Source organism: Equus quagga, chromosome 1 (genome assembly GCF_021613505.1).
Source record: "Equus quagga isolate Etosha38 chromosome 1, UCLA_HA_Equagga_1.0, whole genome shotgun sequence".
In the NCBI taxonomy this organism is placed as follows: Eukaryota; Metazoa; Chordata; class Mammalia; order Perissodactyla; family Equidae; genus Equus; species Equus quagga.
Genome location: NC_060267.1, coordinates 185,442,374 through 185,460,320, shown reverse-complemented (window position 1 = coordinate 185,460,320; position 17,947 = coordinate 185,442,374). Strand labels below are relative to the sequence as shown.

Below are 17,947 nucleotides of genomic sequence, written 5' to 3'. Positions count from 1 at the left end.
TCCATTGTTCTGAATTTATCTGACAGGAGAATTTGAAAGAGGAGTTGGGAAAAGTTCTCAGTTCCTGAGTGTTGGCGCACATTATCTCGGTGAAGATGAAAGCCAGCACAGTCAGTTGTTAAGACAGCCAACTTTATTTGACCAATTTCTCTGAACTCCTGCACTGAAATACTCTTTTGTTAAAAGAAGCTTTCAGTGTTAAGTAGAGTTCTTGTAAAATGACAAAGTCCAATTTCAAGGAGATTAAAAGAAGTGGTTCAATCAAAGTTTAGAAACACTTAGAGTTTTCATCTCTTTCTTCAACCCAGATTGAGAGAGGACAATCCCCACCGACAATCTCCTTTTCTCTCCGACTGCAAATGACCACACCTTTCAGTGACTTAAATGGATTCACAGGCTGTGGGTTTTTGGCATTTAAGGAGTGGTACTTGAGAACTTAAATGTTTTCATATTCTTTTCCTTTCTCTTCATCTCTACCTCTTTGTCTCCTATCAAAATTGACCCCCCCTTCATTCTTTTCATTCATTTCTCTAACACAGTGCACTGTGCGCGTCTGTTTAAACAGAGACCCTGGAGTTTGAAGACAATTCCCAAAAGGGTTTGGGAGGTTGTTGTGCATTCAATACTCTGCAAGATGGTCTGAACCACCGCCTCAAAGATGAAAGTGACCACTGCTTCTCCTGGTTGCTTTTCTTATTAGCTTTATCTTACGGCAAAATCCTACTTTTCTCTGAAAACTAAATTTGTAAATATTTTTTGGATATAAAACAGCTTTGTATTACAATAAATGCCACAGAGCCTTCTGCTACCCTTCCATGTAATCCCTTCTTAAAATCTGCTGCAATAGCAACAGTCAAGACGGCAGAGAACTGGTGACCTTTAAAGGCTCGGGGCTCTGTCTGATCTTTACTCTGGAATCAAATTTAAGTTCCATGGTGTTTGGTAGTGCCTGCTCACGCACTCTGTACCACATTGCCGACTTTTAAAAAGTACTTACGCTCTCTGAAATAGTTTTTGGTGAAATTGTGTATTATCTGTCTTGTTCACAGAATTAGAGGGAAATTTCCCAGAAAGCCGATGAAATCTAGGCTTGGAGGCGCCGTCTTGCCCAGGGCCCCGGGGCCTGCTGGGAGCGTCTGGAAGCCGTGGAGGGCTCAGGGTGAGGTGGGGACGGCAGGCTGCACCCCGCAAGCCTTAACCTGTCCCGGAATCTGCCTAAGGATATCTCGGAAGAAAGGGGCCTGAATCTCCAAGGCCCAGAAAGGGGTCAAAATTTCTTCTTTTGTTCTAAATAAGTATTCACTTTTGTGTGTCATTTTGTATTAATAATTTGAAGCTTTTATCCTTAGAGAGCGCCTGCCAAATTATGTGAACTGCACGCTGTACAAACCCTGAGTACGACACTGACTAGAGGTTTGCCTGGTGAAAAGGCCTTGTCTGCACTTCACTATCGTAACTCCAAGCCTAGAACACTGCCTGGCATGGAGGAGATGCTGCATAATCGTTGCCGAGTAAGCGTTGGACGTGGGAGATTAGGGAGAAGGGCATTCCAGACAAGACAGCTGAATGGGGACAGACCCGGCTTCTTCAAGGAGCGGTAGAAAATTCTGTGTGTTTGGAGCACGTGGAATGACAGAATGAAGAGAAAGAGAGATGCTTGGAGCATATGCCAGGGCCTAGAAAAGTGCATTGGAACGTTTTAAGCATTTAAACATGACTGACTTTAAACAGACGACTTTCGTTGCTGTGTAGAAAATGGATTGGAGGGAGGAGCAACAAGGAGAGCAAGTCTGCAGGGCAGTGATGGCGGGGGCGTGGACCAGAGGGAGGGCCACAGAGATAGTAAAGTGAGGGGTTCAGGATGGCGGTGACAGGGATAAGTCTGAGGACCATAGAGACACACTGAGGTGAGGGATTCAGGATGGTGGTGGCATGGACCAGAGGGAGGACCACAGAGACGAGCGTGTGAAGTGAGAGATTCAGGATGGATGTGGGAGATCAAATCCACAGCATTTTCTGATGCACTAGATGTGGAAAGGAAGTGAGAAGAATCGAGGAAATCTCTTGAAATTTCATGCTGAGATGCTCTTTGTCATGTTACACAGTCCTGGGGAAAACGCAAGTACAGAGATGGTCTACACAGCAACCAGTATGACCACGTTCTTTCTTCATAATAGAAATTTATGTCTCATTGGAAGATTTTCCCTAATGCCTTGAGACACACATTAAAAAGAAGCTAGCATCAGTCTTGTCTTGACTATTTTCTCAAATATAAATTTTGAATGGTTAATTAAAATGTCTGAATCATGACATTATAAGACTATAGGAAAGAATCAAGATAAGATAAAAGATGTTAGTAATTTTTCAAATGTATTTCATTTCACAGATAGGCCAGAAAATCTTGGACCAGTCTTTTTTTTTTTCTGACATAATTTTGAACTTACAGAAAAGTTGCAAGAATAGTATAAACAGATCTGGGGGACTTTTTACCTTGATTCTCTCCAAAATCAACATTTGTTCCATTTGCTCTATCCTCTCTCTCTCTTTCTCTGTGTGTCTTGCCCTCCGCATCCTTCTGTCTGTCTCTCCCTAAATGCATACATACATAAATTTACAGACCTGCACATACACACATAATATACATATACATCGTATATATAAACATATATGTCTGTGTAAATATCTGTATGTATACCTAATTTACACTTATACACTCTTCTTTTTGTGAACCGTTTAAGAATAAGTTGCAGACATGATGTTCTTCACTGACCATTTTCTAAAAACAAGCAACTTTCTTACATAACCATAGCAAAATGATCAAAATAGGGAAATTGTCTTCAATACAACACTATAATTTAATCAGTAAATTTTATGGAGATTCCTTTGGCCAGTTTTTTAAAAACTCAAGGATCTAGCATATTCTATTTCCCCAAAACAATGTTATTAGAATGAGTGAGAGCCTCTTATTCATCATCTGTTTACCGAACTTCACGTTTAATTCCTAATCATCATCCTCAGCAGGTCCCTGGTGCTACCATCTGGTTGTTCTACTATTTTTCCCTGATCTGCCTTAATTCCCAGTCTCTTAACTGATACCTTGTCCATTTTTGTCAAATTGCTACAACTTTCTTGCCTCTCTTGACTCTCAGCTGATGATCTAACTTCTTATTTCACTGAAAAAATAGAAGCTTCCAGAAGAAGGCTTCCCCCATTCCCACCACCAAGTCTGTCAAACCATTTTGTGCCACATGCTCTGCCTTATGCTCCTGTGACGGTGAAGGGGTTATTTTTTCCTCCTACAGCTGACCCTTCCTCTTGGCACTGGGTCCAGCCTCTGTCCTTGGATGCTCCTCCAGGATTTGAGTCCCTCAATTTTCTCTCTCCACTTTTTTTTTTTTAAAGATTTTATTTTTCCTTTTTCTCCCCAAAGCCCCCCAGTACATAGTTGCATATTCTTCCTTGTGGGTCCTTCTAGTTGTGGCATGTGGGACGCTGCCTCAGCGTGGTTTGACGAGCAGTGCCATGTCCGCACCCAGGATTCGAACCAACGAAACACTGGGCCGCCTGCAGCGGAGCGCGCGAACTTAACCACTCGGCCACGGGGCCAGCCCCTTCTCTCTCCACTTTTGCATCATCAATCTGTTCTTCATTAGGTCAACCACTTCATCACACAAACCTGACTTCAGCTCCCCCCCACCATCACTACCATCCCCCCAACAAACACAGCTGAAGGGTGGAGTTTACTCACTGTCTCCTTTTCCTCTGCTCCCGTTCTCCCTTGAGCACACTCCAGCTGAGCTGGTTCTCCCCTGCAATTCCACCACGACTGCTCTCACCGAGATCAGCAATGACCTACGTTGCCAAATTCAGTGACCATTTCCCGATGCTCACCTCACTTGACCTACCAGCAGCAATTGACGTGGTTGATCACTGCCCCCTTCCTGAAGCACTTTCTTCTCTTGGCTTCTAGGACCCTCCCTTCTTGTGGCTTTCCTCTCTCACTCATGGCTTCTTCTCAGTCCCCTTTGCTGATTCTTCCTCATCTTTCTGAGCTCTGAACACTGGGGTTCTCCTGGCTCAGTCCTCTGATCTCTTCTCTTTCTCTCCCCATTCTGCATGACTTCACTCAGTTCCGAGGTTTGAATAGCATCTGTACAATGATGACTGCCAGCAGAACACAGGGTTAAAGGCACAAGTTCTGGAGCCGGGCTACCTGGCTCTGAAACTTGCCTCCCCCACTCACTAGCTCTTTAAACACAGGCAAATGACTTGACTTCTCTGTGCCTCAATTTCCTCGTCAGTGAAGTGGGGATAATTTAGCACCTACCTACCAATTTCGTAAGAATTTATATCGGTCCAATTTAACCTGGAAAACATAAACCACTTTAAGAATTTACAACGGAAGGAATCTAACGCACTCGAATAGTAAAGCAAGTGACTAGAAGAGCTGAGAAGCTGACGCAGGGATGACGGGAAAATCCAGGTATTAATACAACTATAAGCCACTGCCACTACCTGGAGGGACAAAGCGAGTCTCACTGTAAAGCCATAATCCTCAATACAGTGTGGAATGGCCACCAGAATGCACACACAGGTCAATTCTGCAGAACAGAGTCCCAAAATAGCCCTCATGTCTATGGTCAATTGAATTTTGAAAAAAGTGCCAACCTAATTCAATGGGGAAAGTAAATTCCTTTCAACAGGTGGTGCAGGAAAACCTGTATATCCACTTGGAAAAAAATAAACTGCACACCATATATAAAAACTAACTTGAAATAAATCACAGAGCTAAACTTCAAAGCTAAAACTATACAACTTCTAGAAGAAAACATAGGAGAAAGTTTTTACAACCTTGGGGTAAGCAAGAATTTTTTGGACAGAAAATACACAAAGCATAGAAGAAATTTGATGAATTAGACTTCAACAAAATTAAAAGCTCTACTCTTCAGTATACACTGCTCTTCAAAAGAAAAGGCAAGCCACAGACCAGGAGAAAATATTTGTTAAGCACACATCTGACAAAGGAATAATACCCAAAATGTAGTAAGAACTCTTACAACTCAACAATAAAAAGGCAAACGGTGCTCAGCAACAAGAAGAAATGAACCACTGAGACACACAACATGGACAAAATCACACAAAGATTACCCTGAGTGAAAGAAGTCAGCCCGAAAGACAGCATACTGTCCAACCACAAGTGTCTGGAACTCCAGAAGGACCAGATCTGAGCTCTTGGGACAGAGGGCAGGTCAGTGGTTTCCTGGGGCCTATGGTGGCTGGGGACGGACGAGGACAGGACACAAGCCAGATTTTGGGAGCAATGGAAAACCTTCTATATCTTGATTGCACTGGTAGGTAGACAAGTGTATACATTTGCAAAACTCATCAAACTGAATGCTTTAACTTGGTGCCTTTTATTGTCTGTGAATTATACCTCAATGAAGTTGATTTTAAAAATTAAAAAGAGTTTGACATGTCCAAACATGAATTATTGATTTTTCCTGAAAAGCTGCTGCTGGCACCATCTCGTCCACCTCAATACACGACAAACCTGTTTCTCCAGGTGCTCATAAATATTGGAGTCTTTCTTGACTCTTCTCTATCCTCTCACATCTCACCTCTAATCCATTAGCAAATTCCATCAGCTTTACCTTCAAAATACATCCTATTGGTGGGAATGTAAACTGGTGCAGCCACGTTGGAAAATAGTATGGAGGCTCCTCAAAAAATTTAAAATAGGACTACCATATGATCCAGCAATTCTGCTTCTGGCTGTTTATCCCAAGAAAATGAAAACACTAATTTGAAAGGACATGTACATCCCCATGTTCATTGCAGCATTATTTACAATAGCCGAGACATGGAAGCAACCTCAGCGTCCTCCAACAGATGAACAGATAAAGAAATTGTAGCATACGTATACAGTGGAATATTATTCAGCCATAAAAAAGAGGGAAATCTCGCCATTTGCAACAGCATGGATGGACCTTGAGGACATTATGCTGAGTGAAATAAGGCAGAGAAAGAACACCATATGATTTCGCTTATATGTGAATCTAAAAAAAAACCACCCTCAAAACCCAAGCTCATAGATGCAGAGAACAGATTGGTGATTGCCAGAGGAAGGAGGTGGAGGTGGGAGAAACGGGTGCTATTTTCTGTTTTTTATTTTGGGTTTAAATAAATTTAATAAAAATGTGAAAAAAAATACAACCTGAATGTGATCACTTCTCGTCACCTCCATCGCAGCTCGACTGGTTCAAGCTGCCGTCACTCTCGCCCGAGCGGTCACCGCAGCCTCCCGAGTGGTCTGTCGTCCCCTGTTTTGCTCCTCCCTGCCTGCCAGTCTTTCTGGGCAGCAGCCGGTCACTCACGGCCTGTTCTGCTCAGGACCCTCCCCTCGTACCTTGTCTTGCATCCCCGGCGCTCGCGCAGGGCCCTGAGATCCGCCGCTCCTCCAGCCCATGGAGGGCGCTGCACCCCGAGGCCTCGGCTCGTCCTCCCTGAGCCGGGGGTGCCCGCCCCGGGCCGTGCTCCCGGGCCACCGGCTCAGACCCCCTCCCCGCCTCCCGTGGAACCGCACCTGGTCTCTGTCCCCCTCGCTTTGCGTTTGTTCTCAGCCCTGATAACTCCCAGATGCGTGTAGGTTTATTTGTTTAATTGCTTTGCTTGTCTTTTCCTCACGTGGAATATAAGACAGTTGAAAATTTGTTTCCTGTTATATCTCTAGCATCTGGAATGGTGCCCTCAATAAATATTTATTATTTTACTATTCATATATAACATAACTGACATTATTTCCACACTAAAATATATTTGCTCTGTATAATATACAGATTATAGTATTATTAATATTAAATAAGTGCGCAGTGAACGTTTCGCGAATGAGTGAGTGAGTGAGTGGTTTTACTGGACACGTTAGGCACAGACGCGTTTCACGTTTGGCGGGGAAGTTTTCTTTTCCCTCCATCGTGGTTCCCCGAGGCGGTCTCCGTCTGCGTTATTTCTGAGCGTCTTCACCGCGGTCCGCAGACGCCCGGGGACCAGCCTGCGCCTGCCGGGCGGGGCGCCCACTGACGGGTTTGGCAGGACGCGCGAGGCCTGTCCGTTATCTGGATGCGAATGGACCTTCCTTCGGCTTTTGGTCTGGGCTTGATTTCCAAACTGACCGAGAGACCCGGGCCCGCGGGGTGAAGCGGGGGCCACATGCTCGTGGAAGTCCCTCCGGCCTTGTCGGGACGGACGAGAGGCAGGGAGCAGTTGAGTGATGACTACCGCGTGGTTTCTTAAGATCCGGGGGGCTGGTTTGAAAGGAGACTCCCGGTTCTCCTTCATCTCTGCCTTGACAAAACCTCGGCCTAATTGAGTGGCATTTCCCCTTGGCCTCCTGCCGTCTGATCAATCACAGATGTCAGAGGCGCGCAGAAAACCCCACAGACCGTTGGCTTCCTCCTTGGTGATGAGGGCCTGACATGAACACAGCTCTGTCCCCCCTCGGACACGAGACACACGCACCAGGCCACAGAAACACCCCTTGCCCTCTCTGCTCCTAAAATCAAACCCATGACGGTGCTTGTTTCTAGAGAGGTTTTGGAACATAAAGTAAGATATTTATTATTACCGGGAGATCCCCACTGGGACAGGAAAAGCATAGCAGGAGGGAGTAATAAATCTCAGAAAATAGCCGTGCACCTTCCATCATGTGGCTCGGGCTCTGGAATTTATTGGCCATGAGTTTCTCTGAGGTTGGGGACACACAGGCACAAACCGTTTTATCCTTTTCTTTAGGATCTCTGCTCGAAACACGCTGGCAGCTGCGGGATGGTGAAGTGTCCTGTTAACTGCTCCCCGTGGACCGGGTCCTCAGAACTTGAATCTTACTGCTTAGTGGAGGAGAAGACGTGTTTCTTAGACAGGACTTGGGAGGCCGTCTCCTTCCTTGTGTACATCCTAAAAATCTTCAGCCTGATTCTTTAGGGCAATTGGCCAAGTTTTCTACGTATGGTAATTGAGGTACTCTTCTAATTCTGAGTTTGCTCTTATCTTTGGTTTAAGGAACATCTCCCGGTGTCAGTGTAATTAAATTCCATATCACCTCAGGTTTATTCTGGCCCAAAGGAAGAAAGTTACATGGGATTTTCATTAACATTTTGATTAGCCCTGTGGTAGTTACTGACCCCTGATGATTGAATTTTTTTAATAGAACAAAAGCGTATGTGTCCATTGTGTTCACCACGAACTGAATCCTTTTCCTGAAGTTCCCACAGTCCCTTCATAGTTGCATTTTCTTGTTTCTTCTGCTGTTTCAGCCTTAACTGAAACAATGTTTTACCATCAATAGGAAACAATGCTTAGCAGACAAATGTTGTCTTTTAACAGTGAAATATCCCTTATTTTATCCTTAAACTTTAAAAAAGATGTTCGAATAGTCTATGTTCTCATTAACCATGAGTTTTAATTTTATTAGTATGCATATGAATAGGCCTTTTAATTTGACATTAGAGTTCCATTATAATGAAGCATGTTGTTACATGGTTTTTACCATATTTTTGGATGGATAAAAAATAATTTTGAAATCTATAACTTACAAATAAGGAAAAGCTTAATCTAACAGACTTACCTTGAAGTACTGTCTCTTCTAATGTCAGCGATATATTAAGGGACTTCACTGTTTGCATTTGCTTCTTATCATGTTCACAGAGGTTTATCAATAGACGGAAAAGAGGCCATGCTGTCTGAAATCGTTTAACTGAAGCCTGACTCTCGATCCTGAGCTTTGGAGACAGTCCAAATCTGTTTAGACTGATCGTCCTTCTGCCTCCACGTGAGACTTTGAGCGCGATATTTCACTGCTGTGCTCAGCTCCCCTCCACGAAATGTGGGTAGTCTTCTCCCGAAGGTGTAATCAGATATAAAGGCGGAAACCTGGAGGCAGTAAGGTGGTACCTGGTACGCCATGTGGTCCCCTTGCTAATGACATGCGGCCACGTGTGATTGGCCCTGGCTGCCCTCTCTACCCCGACCTTCACAGGGCTGGCTCTTCTCAACAGACTGGTCTCACCTCATCAGAGAGGGCACTGCCTGGTCTACCCTGTCCCTAATTAGTTCCAGTCTCCCTTGTCACCCGAATACGGTCCTCCTACCCTCATCACTAGACAATGTCCCCTTGTTCTTTGGTTTGCTTGTTTCCCTTCTGTCTCTTCTTTGTAGAAGTGAAGCTTTTGGAGGGTAGGGCATTGTCTGTTTCTCTTGTCACTGAATACCCTGAGCCTAGAACAGGGCCTGACACATAATAAGCAATCCAATGAGTGAATAAATGGTGGTCCTCACCTGTTTCCTTTCTGAGTCCCTTGACATTCCAAAAGGAAAGCAGTCGTCTCTCTGGAGTGGGATTGGCCCACGCGTAAACAGATGCTGGAAATTAGTACGTAGATAATTTAAAGTAAGGCAAGAAAGTGTGTCTCTCTTTATTCGATGGGGCTGGTGAAAAGTGCAAATACACTGAAGGCGAGAGATTTATTTCATTTACTCCCTCAAGAAGCCTTTTTGAGCACCTAGCATGTGCTAAGGTTTGGGCTAGTTGCTGAGGCTAAGATGCACAAGAAGAGAGAGTTGGTGTGTCTAAAAAGCTGCTGTTCTCACTGGCTCAGGAAGCCACGTATACATTTAATCTGTTGCCGTTGAGCCAACTCTGCCTTTCCTGCTGCAAAAATGCTGCCTAAGCCCAGGGCCCAGGGATCCTGCAGAAGGAAGCCTGAGGCACAGGAACCTCGCAGCCGTGGTGTCTGAGCTGGACCATCGAGAAGGAGCGGAGGTGCCCGGGCAGAGAAAGGAGAAAGGGCATTCGGGAGAGCAGCTGCCAGAGGAAAGGCCCAGAAGCATCCTGGAGCCACATCCTGGGAGCAGGGCAGGTGGCAGGAGGAGTTGGCAGAGGTCTTCAAGGCTGAGGAACATGGGAGGCAGCGGCAGAACTGGACCCATGAGGAACCGCCAATGCCTGGCCCAGGGCTCTGCTTCACCCTGTGGGCGGTGGGGAGGCCCTGCCGAGGAGGGAGGGTGGTGCCCAGGAGGGAGGGCTGTGCAGAGAGAGGACCGAGGCAGGAGGCTCTGAGAGATCAGAGCAGGGGTCTTCCCAGCAGTCTAGGCAACAAACCAAGAAGCCCCCCATCGAGGGAGCTTGGGAGCAGGATGCAGAGAGAGCTGGATTCGAGAGAAACTCAGTGAGGCGGCACGGCCAGACCAGGTTGAGAAGAATTAGAAATACAAAGAGAAGAACTGGACTCCCATTTTTGGATGTTGAAGCTGCAGTGTCTACAGGATCCTAAGGCTCATCAATCTACCGGGTAGTCTAGTATTTGAGTGAATGTTTGTTAGAGTTACAATCCGAGTGGTCAGACGGACAGAACAAAGAGTGAGCCTGTTGCAAACACTTTTGCTTGAAGACAGAAAGGAAGAAGGCCCTGGAAGACATCCTCGACCTGCCCCGACACACGCGTTTGTGCAACTTTGTCCAGAATCACACGGGACACTTATGTCTGGATTAGCTTGTTGCTTTAGGGGCTTATCCTTCCTACGGGGAAGGGGCTCTGATTCAGCCTTTGACCCTGAACACAGCGACGATGACAGCAAATTAATGCTCAAACAATAATCATTTATTAATGGTTGAGGAATTACGATCAGGCACGAGAATGAGCTCTTTCCGTGAATTAGCGCATTTAATCCTCATCTTATGAGGTGGGGACTATACTGTTCTCTCCATGTTACAGGAGAGGGAGCTGAGGCAGACAGAGGGTACGAAATTTGCAGGTCACACAGCCAATCAGCAGTGGAGTGGGATTTGAACTCTGGCCCCCTGGCTCCAGGACAGCTTTTCCTCTCAGACAAATTCTGCATCACTGCTCCCGTGTCAGGCAGACCCTGCGGCACCCGGGACACGCCATGCCCCTGCCTGCACTGTATTTTGGGGTGACATGTCCTTAACCACTTCACTTCTCTCAACTACTTTAGTCTTCTGGCGGATGGGTGCAAGGGTCCCCGTGAACAGCTCTAAGCTGGGCCAGTGTCCTCTTCAAGGTCAAACACCCCTAACCCCAGGCATCCAAACCCTTGTGGCAGCAGCATCCCCAGCAGGAAGCTTGGGGCACGTGCGCAGTAGGCCAGGTCAGCGTGGATCGGCTGTGCTGGCCCGGGGCAGCATCCACTTTTCTCTTCGCACAGGCTTGTCTTTGGGATCGCCACGATCTCTGTGGTTTGCAACATCCTGGTACCTGGAGTCTGTTAATCTCTGCAAGAATCTGACACCACCTGGTGTCTGCTCTGTCTCAACTTGTGCTTGCGAGTTTTCCTCGATTCCTGTTTACCGCGCTTGGGGGCCAGGCTTCGGAAGGACAAAGCACCAACCCATCACAGCTGGCCTTGGCCACTGTGTGGGCACCGTCACCTGAGCAGGCGCTCTGTCCGTACTTGGTTCCCTTTGTCCTCTCAGTCGGCAGGCATGCGGCCATCGGGGCCGGTTGCACACCCAGGGCTGTACCTCCTTTCAGAGCCAGGAGCAGGGACACGAATGTCACCGACGTTCTCTCCATTCTTCAGGAAGCCGCATTACCCATCACTTGCCCTTCAGGCCATACCCAACAAACCCAAACTTCCTTCCACGAGACAGCCTTCAGGAATTGGAGGCAGCGTGGTGTTCTGTGGTCTAGCTTCTCTGAGCTGAGAATCCTGCTTTTTCAGCTGCTTCTCACCCGATTTTGAGGGGCTTGATGGTCCTTCCTGTGCGTCCAGAGATTTCGGCTGCATTTTACTCTACTTCCTACAGAATTACTCCTACGTAGGTGGGACATTTTTATTTATCATTATATAAAAATTTCTGCATTTATGGTTTATATACATATCAATATACATCTTTATGGGAAATTTATCCTTTTGAACAAATATCCTTTTTTCTATGTTATGCTCAAATTCCCAAATTCCTGAACCCAAATCACCAGACCAGGACAACGTTAGTGCACAAAGATCAGCAAAGCAGCACACGTTAATAATCCCAGTTACGACAGAAAAAGTAAAATAGCATCAGTATGTAAGACTAAGGCAAATGACATTCATACCGCACTCTCTTTACTGTCCTCGCCTCAAACGACCAGCCTTCGTTATCATCCTTGTGCAAACAACATGCATTGTTCCACACACCCGATTACGCGCGGCGGTGGCTCAAGAACAGCGTGCACGGGAAAGCTCAGAGGAGGGTCTGTCAGTGTAGAGAAGATTGCAAGGTGCCAAGTAAACTTACGCAGTTAATAATGACTCAGAAAATGAAACGAACTACTCACGGCCAAGAGCCCGTGTGGTAGAAACTCCCCCAATTCACCTGCTCTGCATCCTCGGATCCACACTTGTCAGAAGCCCGTCACTGGGTGTCCGGCCACTGCAGGTGGGAACTCCCATTGAACGAGGAACCTCGCCCCTCAGTTCCCAGCAAAGACCGTCAACAACCGCGCTCAGTGAGGGGCCACCATTGTTCTCAGCACCAAGAACCACCAGCTTTATCCTCCCACCTCGTTCCACTGAGCCCGACTCCACCGCGCTTCCTGAGCGGTTTCCAAGGACGCCTTGCGTTCCTATGTCGCGTCCTCTGAAGCTGTAACTTCACCGCCCAGCACGCCTACTCCCCAGAGAGACGAGACTGCTCGGTCTTTGGAGCAGAGTTTTGTTGGTGCTGTGTGCCTGCTCGTCATGGGGACACCTCCATCCCAGGCTCCGGCATGGGCATGTGTCTCCTGAAGACCAGCACGCTCTCTTTCTCTGCCTTAGCGCCTCTCTCCTTCTTGGGCTTCTCCAGAACCCGAAGCCTGGCTGCTCAGGGGGATTCTCTCCAGCCCACTTGCCATGACTCTGACTTCTGTCAGCAGTCTGCAGCGAGTGTCTCTCCGAAGTTGCTGGGTGTGACCCACTTGATGGCAGGAGTTTTGCTCTTTTATTATCATTTTTAACCTGAAGCTTTTTTTTTTGGCTTGAGGAAGATTGGCCCTGAGCTAACATCTGTTGCCAATCGACCTCTATTTTATGTGGGATGCCACCTCAACAGGGCTTGATGAGTGGCGTGTAGGTACACACCCGGGATCTGAACCAGTGAACCCGGGCCACTGAAGAGAAACACGCAAATTTAACTGCTATGCCACGGGGCCAGCCCCTGAAACTTTTTCCCCCCCCAAACAAAACCTTATTGAGAAACTAAAAATGTTAAAGATATAGAACTGGGGTGTGGAGCTAGATGTGGGGGCTGGCATCCTGACCAGCACTGCCCCGTGGCAGAGTGGCCTCCTTGTCTTCCCTCCTCTCTTTCCTTTCCTTCCTTTGTCCAAAGGCTCCACTTTGCCTTTGCAGTCCTTACACTCCCTCTCCAGCTTATTCTGAAAGTGTTTTCTTGTCTTTCTCTTCTTTGTTAACGGACCCTTTAACTTTTTCTTTGACATTCTACAAAAACACTGATTTGCTGAATTCGGAACATTTCCTGTCTTGTGGTTGTGTTCTCAGAGAGTTTACTGGACACTTCTGTTCCTGGTTCTGGAAAAACAAATGACAAACCCCTGCCCTCCTGGGCTCCCGTTCCAGTTGGGGCAGAACAGACCGTGAGCACAATAAGTGAGTAAATGATTTACTAGAAATTCGTAAATAGTAGAGAGAAAAGTAAATCATGGAGGTGAGCGTGGAGTTGGGGGATGTTGTTTGGGTTTTAAATGTTCACCTTGAAGGATGTGAGCAGGGCAGGTGCTTGGGACGAAGGCCCCAGGAGGGACACATGTGACCATGTGACATGTCGGGGGAACAGCGAAGAGGGCAGAGTGGGTGGAGGCGTGGAACAAGCCAAAAGTGGGAGATGAGTTCACAGGGGCAGAGAAGCCGATCTTGAGGGCCTGTAAACTCTTACCAGGACCGTGGCTTTTGTTCTGAGTGAGAGAGGACTCACTGGGGAGTTCCGAGGATGCCGCATCTGGTCCACCCTCTTCGAGGGCCACTTGGTGCTGGATGTGGAGACTGCGGTGGGCAGAGCTGGAGGCAGGCGGGCCAGCTGGGGGGCTGTCACTTCAGAAAATCCTTGACTCTTCGGTTTCTCTCACCTAGACCGTTGGCCTCCCGTGTTTTCCAGGCTCTGGGGTAGGTGCCGAGGAGAGGATGGTTGACAAGCCTCAGTGACTGTTTTGATTAGCCTCTTTCCACACCAAGACTTTCTACTAGTTTACAGACCTGTAGACATCCGGCAACTCTGTAACTGTTTTATCCTGCTTTCCCACTTCCAGGGAAGAATGGACACATATTTCTCAATTCTTATTTTAATTAAGAAATCTTTGAGTAAACTCGATTGCTCTAAAGAACTCCGTGCACGTCACTTAGACAATCTAAATTCCTGAAATCTGACTACAGCGGCTTGAGGAGTGGGCACAGAGTGATTTGCTCCAGCAGTTTAGATAGTACCACTCCAGTAAAAAGAAAAAGATCTAGTTGCCTAACGTGGTTACAAGGTTGGTCACCTTATCTAGTTAGCAAAACTTACCCAGTTCCTGCTTTGACACCACGGACGGAGGTGTGACATGGAGCTGCTGGAGGATATGAAACCGTTGGACTGAAGTTTGCGGCTTCATCAAGTATGCGTTTGATGACTCCGAATTTACCATGCACAATGCTTGGCTTCTTGGACCCTTAGCTCCATCCTCTGTCACACGGAGGTGGGAAGAGCTCTGCCCTGTGTTCCTCTGAGGCCGTGCTGTGGAAACAGGGAGGGCATGAAGCAGTGGGAGCCTGTGCTCTGCAGAACTGCTCAGTGAGAAACGGCTGTCACTCAGCCACACACGGCCAAACCTGTGCGTGCAGCAACCTTTGGAACCTCCCAACGCTAGGATTCTGTGTCCAGGCGTAAGTTTCTTAAATGCTTCTTATCTGTGGGACTCCGGAGGGCCTCCCCAATTAGATTGTGACACCAGCAAGTGGCCTTGCTTGGTTTTCTCTTCTTGCTGGTGATGAGGTTGAACAGACCCCTGCAGAGATTGGCCAACCTATTCTGTCCACGATCCCAAGGTCTCTGAAAGGCCAGGACGACTCCAGGGAGAGATTGTGAATGATTAACAGATTCTGCAGAGATCCTGAAAACCGCTTCACGGTCCCATCCTCACAAGCACAGTTTGTCCTGAGGAGAACACGGTGCACGTGTGCGGGAGACAGGGCTGCGCCCCGGGAGTGAGGGGGTCCCTGTGCATCGAGCAACGTGAAGAACACGACTTGGAGAGTGTGCCCCTCGTCATCCATGTCGTCCACTTGGGGCAGTTGTTGCTGTGTGCTGTGCAGCAAACAGCAGTAGATTCCTGGATCCTTATCTCTGATCTTGGTGGCCTTTAGGTTTCTACAAGTCAAAAAAACCTGATCAGTTACTCTAACGAGTGTTAATTGGGCACCTTTGGGAACATGCGCTCGTGTGGTACCAGAGGTGATACCAGGATTTCTGTGATGCTGGTTTATGAGTGATCAGCTATAATAAATTTCTTTGGCAGATATGAGTATGAAGGGAGAAGAAACTATGAAAATGTTACACTGTACCATTTCAGGAAAAAATGAATACATCTGCTGGAAAGATTCATCAAGTCCTTTAAGTACTGATTCACGTAATTAAAATTACGATGCCTATTAAAATCTGCTAAGAGGAGGTTGCATGTTGATTATTAGATTGAAAGTATTTCAGCATAATACTAAACAAGATATTAATACAAAGAAGGTGTCGAATATGTATCTTTTGGGCTGAATTTTGCCCCCAGATTCACATATTGAAGATCTAACCGTGGTACTCATGACTGCATCTGGAGACGGAGCCTCGATAGAGGTGACCAAGTCAAAATGAGGCTGCTGGCGTGGGCCCCGGTCCAGGCTGACTGGCGTCCTTCTGGAAAGAGTAAATGTGAGCACATGGGGACAGGCCTGTGCACAGAGGGGTGGCCACGTGAGGAGGCAGCGAGGCGCCGTCTGCGAGCTGAGGGGAGAGGCCTCAGGAGAAAGCCCCCAGGCCGGCACCTTGATCTCCATCCTCCAGAACTGCGAGAAACAGATTCCTCTTGTCACCCGACTGTGGTCCTTGGTTGCAGCAGCCGCAGCAAACTCATAACCACACAGGAGGAAAAGACAACCCACCGGATGACAGAAAACTGAGAGAACTTTAGGAACATTGAGGGTAACAAGTGAAATAAAATTGAAGGAATAAAAATCCCTCCATATATCTGTGCTTACTCTGCTTGCTAAAAAAAAAATACTTATATATAGAAACCCAGTGCCCAAGAACATAGTATGTAAAGACAAAATGTAATTAAAACTATATCTTAATTACTGCATTTTAAGACTAGCTACATGGGACAATGAAGACTATTAAGTGCAGCCCTCTGATTTCACGGGAAGACTTTTCTCAGAAGGTTGAGCGGCCCGCCGGTGTCTTGCAACAGCTCCTGTGCGGTCAGGTCGGCTGCGTCTCTGCGGTCTGCACTGCGGCAGGTTCATTCCGATTTGCACGAGGGCACACCGCTGTTTGTGCCCATGCTTTGGAATCCTTTCCACTGGACGACAGAAAGGCACTGAGCCTGCCCTGCTGTCCGCCGTGGGCGGCTTCTGAAGGGCTTTGTCTGGTTACACTGAGAGGAGCGGGGCACAAAAGCCAGATGGTGGGAATAATTTCCCCGACAGGAATTTGCTCCACTGTTTGCACGAAGGGACTTTCCCTTCTTGCAGAAGCACACACAGCTACGCCCACTCCGCTCGTACCCTCTGCCTGCCTCCCTTACAAAGCCCCGATTGGGAGCCCTTGTTTGAAACAATTGCTTAAGTATATGTGTGTGGGTGGAGGATTTGAAAATCAAATCACATAGTTCAGCCAAATATAGCCTTTGTCAGGAGAAATGATTTGTGAGCAAATAAAAACGAAGAACTGGAATCCACTGCTGACCGTACCCTGGAAATAGCATCTACTGCTGTGAGGGAACATGTAGGCTGTGACCCCGGACACCAGTGTAGACAGACCCAGGGACGTGCAGCTCTGAGGAGACACAGCCACCGCAGAGAGCAGAGGGGGGCGAGTTCACTTCTACAATGGGGTTCTTAATTTTTTTTTTGAGGAAGATCAGCCCTGACCTGAGCTAACATCTGCTGCCAATCCTCCTCTTTTTGCTGAGGAAGACTGGCCCTGAGCTAACATGCGTGCCCATCTTCCTCTACTTTATATGTAGGACGCCTGCCACAGCATGGCTTGACAAGCGGTGTCATGTCTGCACCCGGGATCCGAACTGGCGAGCCCAGGCTCCCAAAGTGGAACTCCTGAACTTAACCGCTGCGCCACTGGGCCGGCCCCTACAATGGGGTTCTTTAAAATGTAGAAACAGCCTAACCTAGTTGAGCTCCAGTGACTTTGGGGCACAACCTAGAAGCAAGAGAGTTTGGCATTTGTGAGGGGCCCACCACACTGACCTGAGAGGAAAGTGACTGGCACCTCCTTGCTGGCCAAGGGCACGTTACCGCATCACCGTCCCTGTGGATGAGAGCGCAGCAAGCGTCTGGGGTGCGTTTCTGGGCCGTGGTGAACCCCTGCTCTGTAAACCAGCTCATTCTTTGCAGTTGTGCTCATTTCTTCAGAGCCAGTGTCTTGTCTGAAGTTGAATCTGTGACTCATTTTGAATTTACCTCAAACATGAATTTTACTCCACTCCATGTGCACGTCCACGTGCGCTTGTGCGTGCATCAACACTGCTGGGTGTTTTTCTGTCTCTCCCTGGGGACATTTGTGTTTATTTGGCCCTTAAGCATCTTCTTGGGTTTTTCGTTGATGTCACATATGCAAAATACTGTCAGAAAAACACATAATCAAAACTCTGAGGGGCCGGTCCAGTGGCTCAGTGGTTAAGTGCCCTCATTCCACTTTGGT

At 47.3% G+C, this 17,947-nt stretch overlaps 1 protein-coding gene across 3 annotated transcripts in view; it reads right to left on the bottom strand.

Moving 5' to 3' along the window:
- The window catches only part of MME (membrane metalloendopeptidase), a 135,599-nt gene extending 118,750 nt beyond the window's left edge, over positions 1-16,849 (bottom strand). The window contains exons 1-2 of one of the 3 annotated variants that reach the window (XM_046683910.1): positions 14,552-16,849; positions 13,928-14,149 (exon numbers count right to left, since the gene is read on the bottom strand). The gene's annotated coding sequence lies outside the window, so the exon portion shown is untranslated. Of the gene's footprint in view, positions 1-12,367; positions 13,008-13,927; positions 14,150-14,551 lie in introns of those variants that run through there. The other 2 variants (XM_046683947.1, XM_046683901.1) reach the window with 2 other exon arrangements.
- Between the last annotated feature and the right edge of the window lie 1,098 nt (positions 16,850-17,947).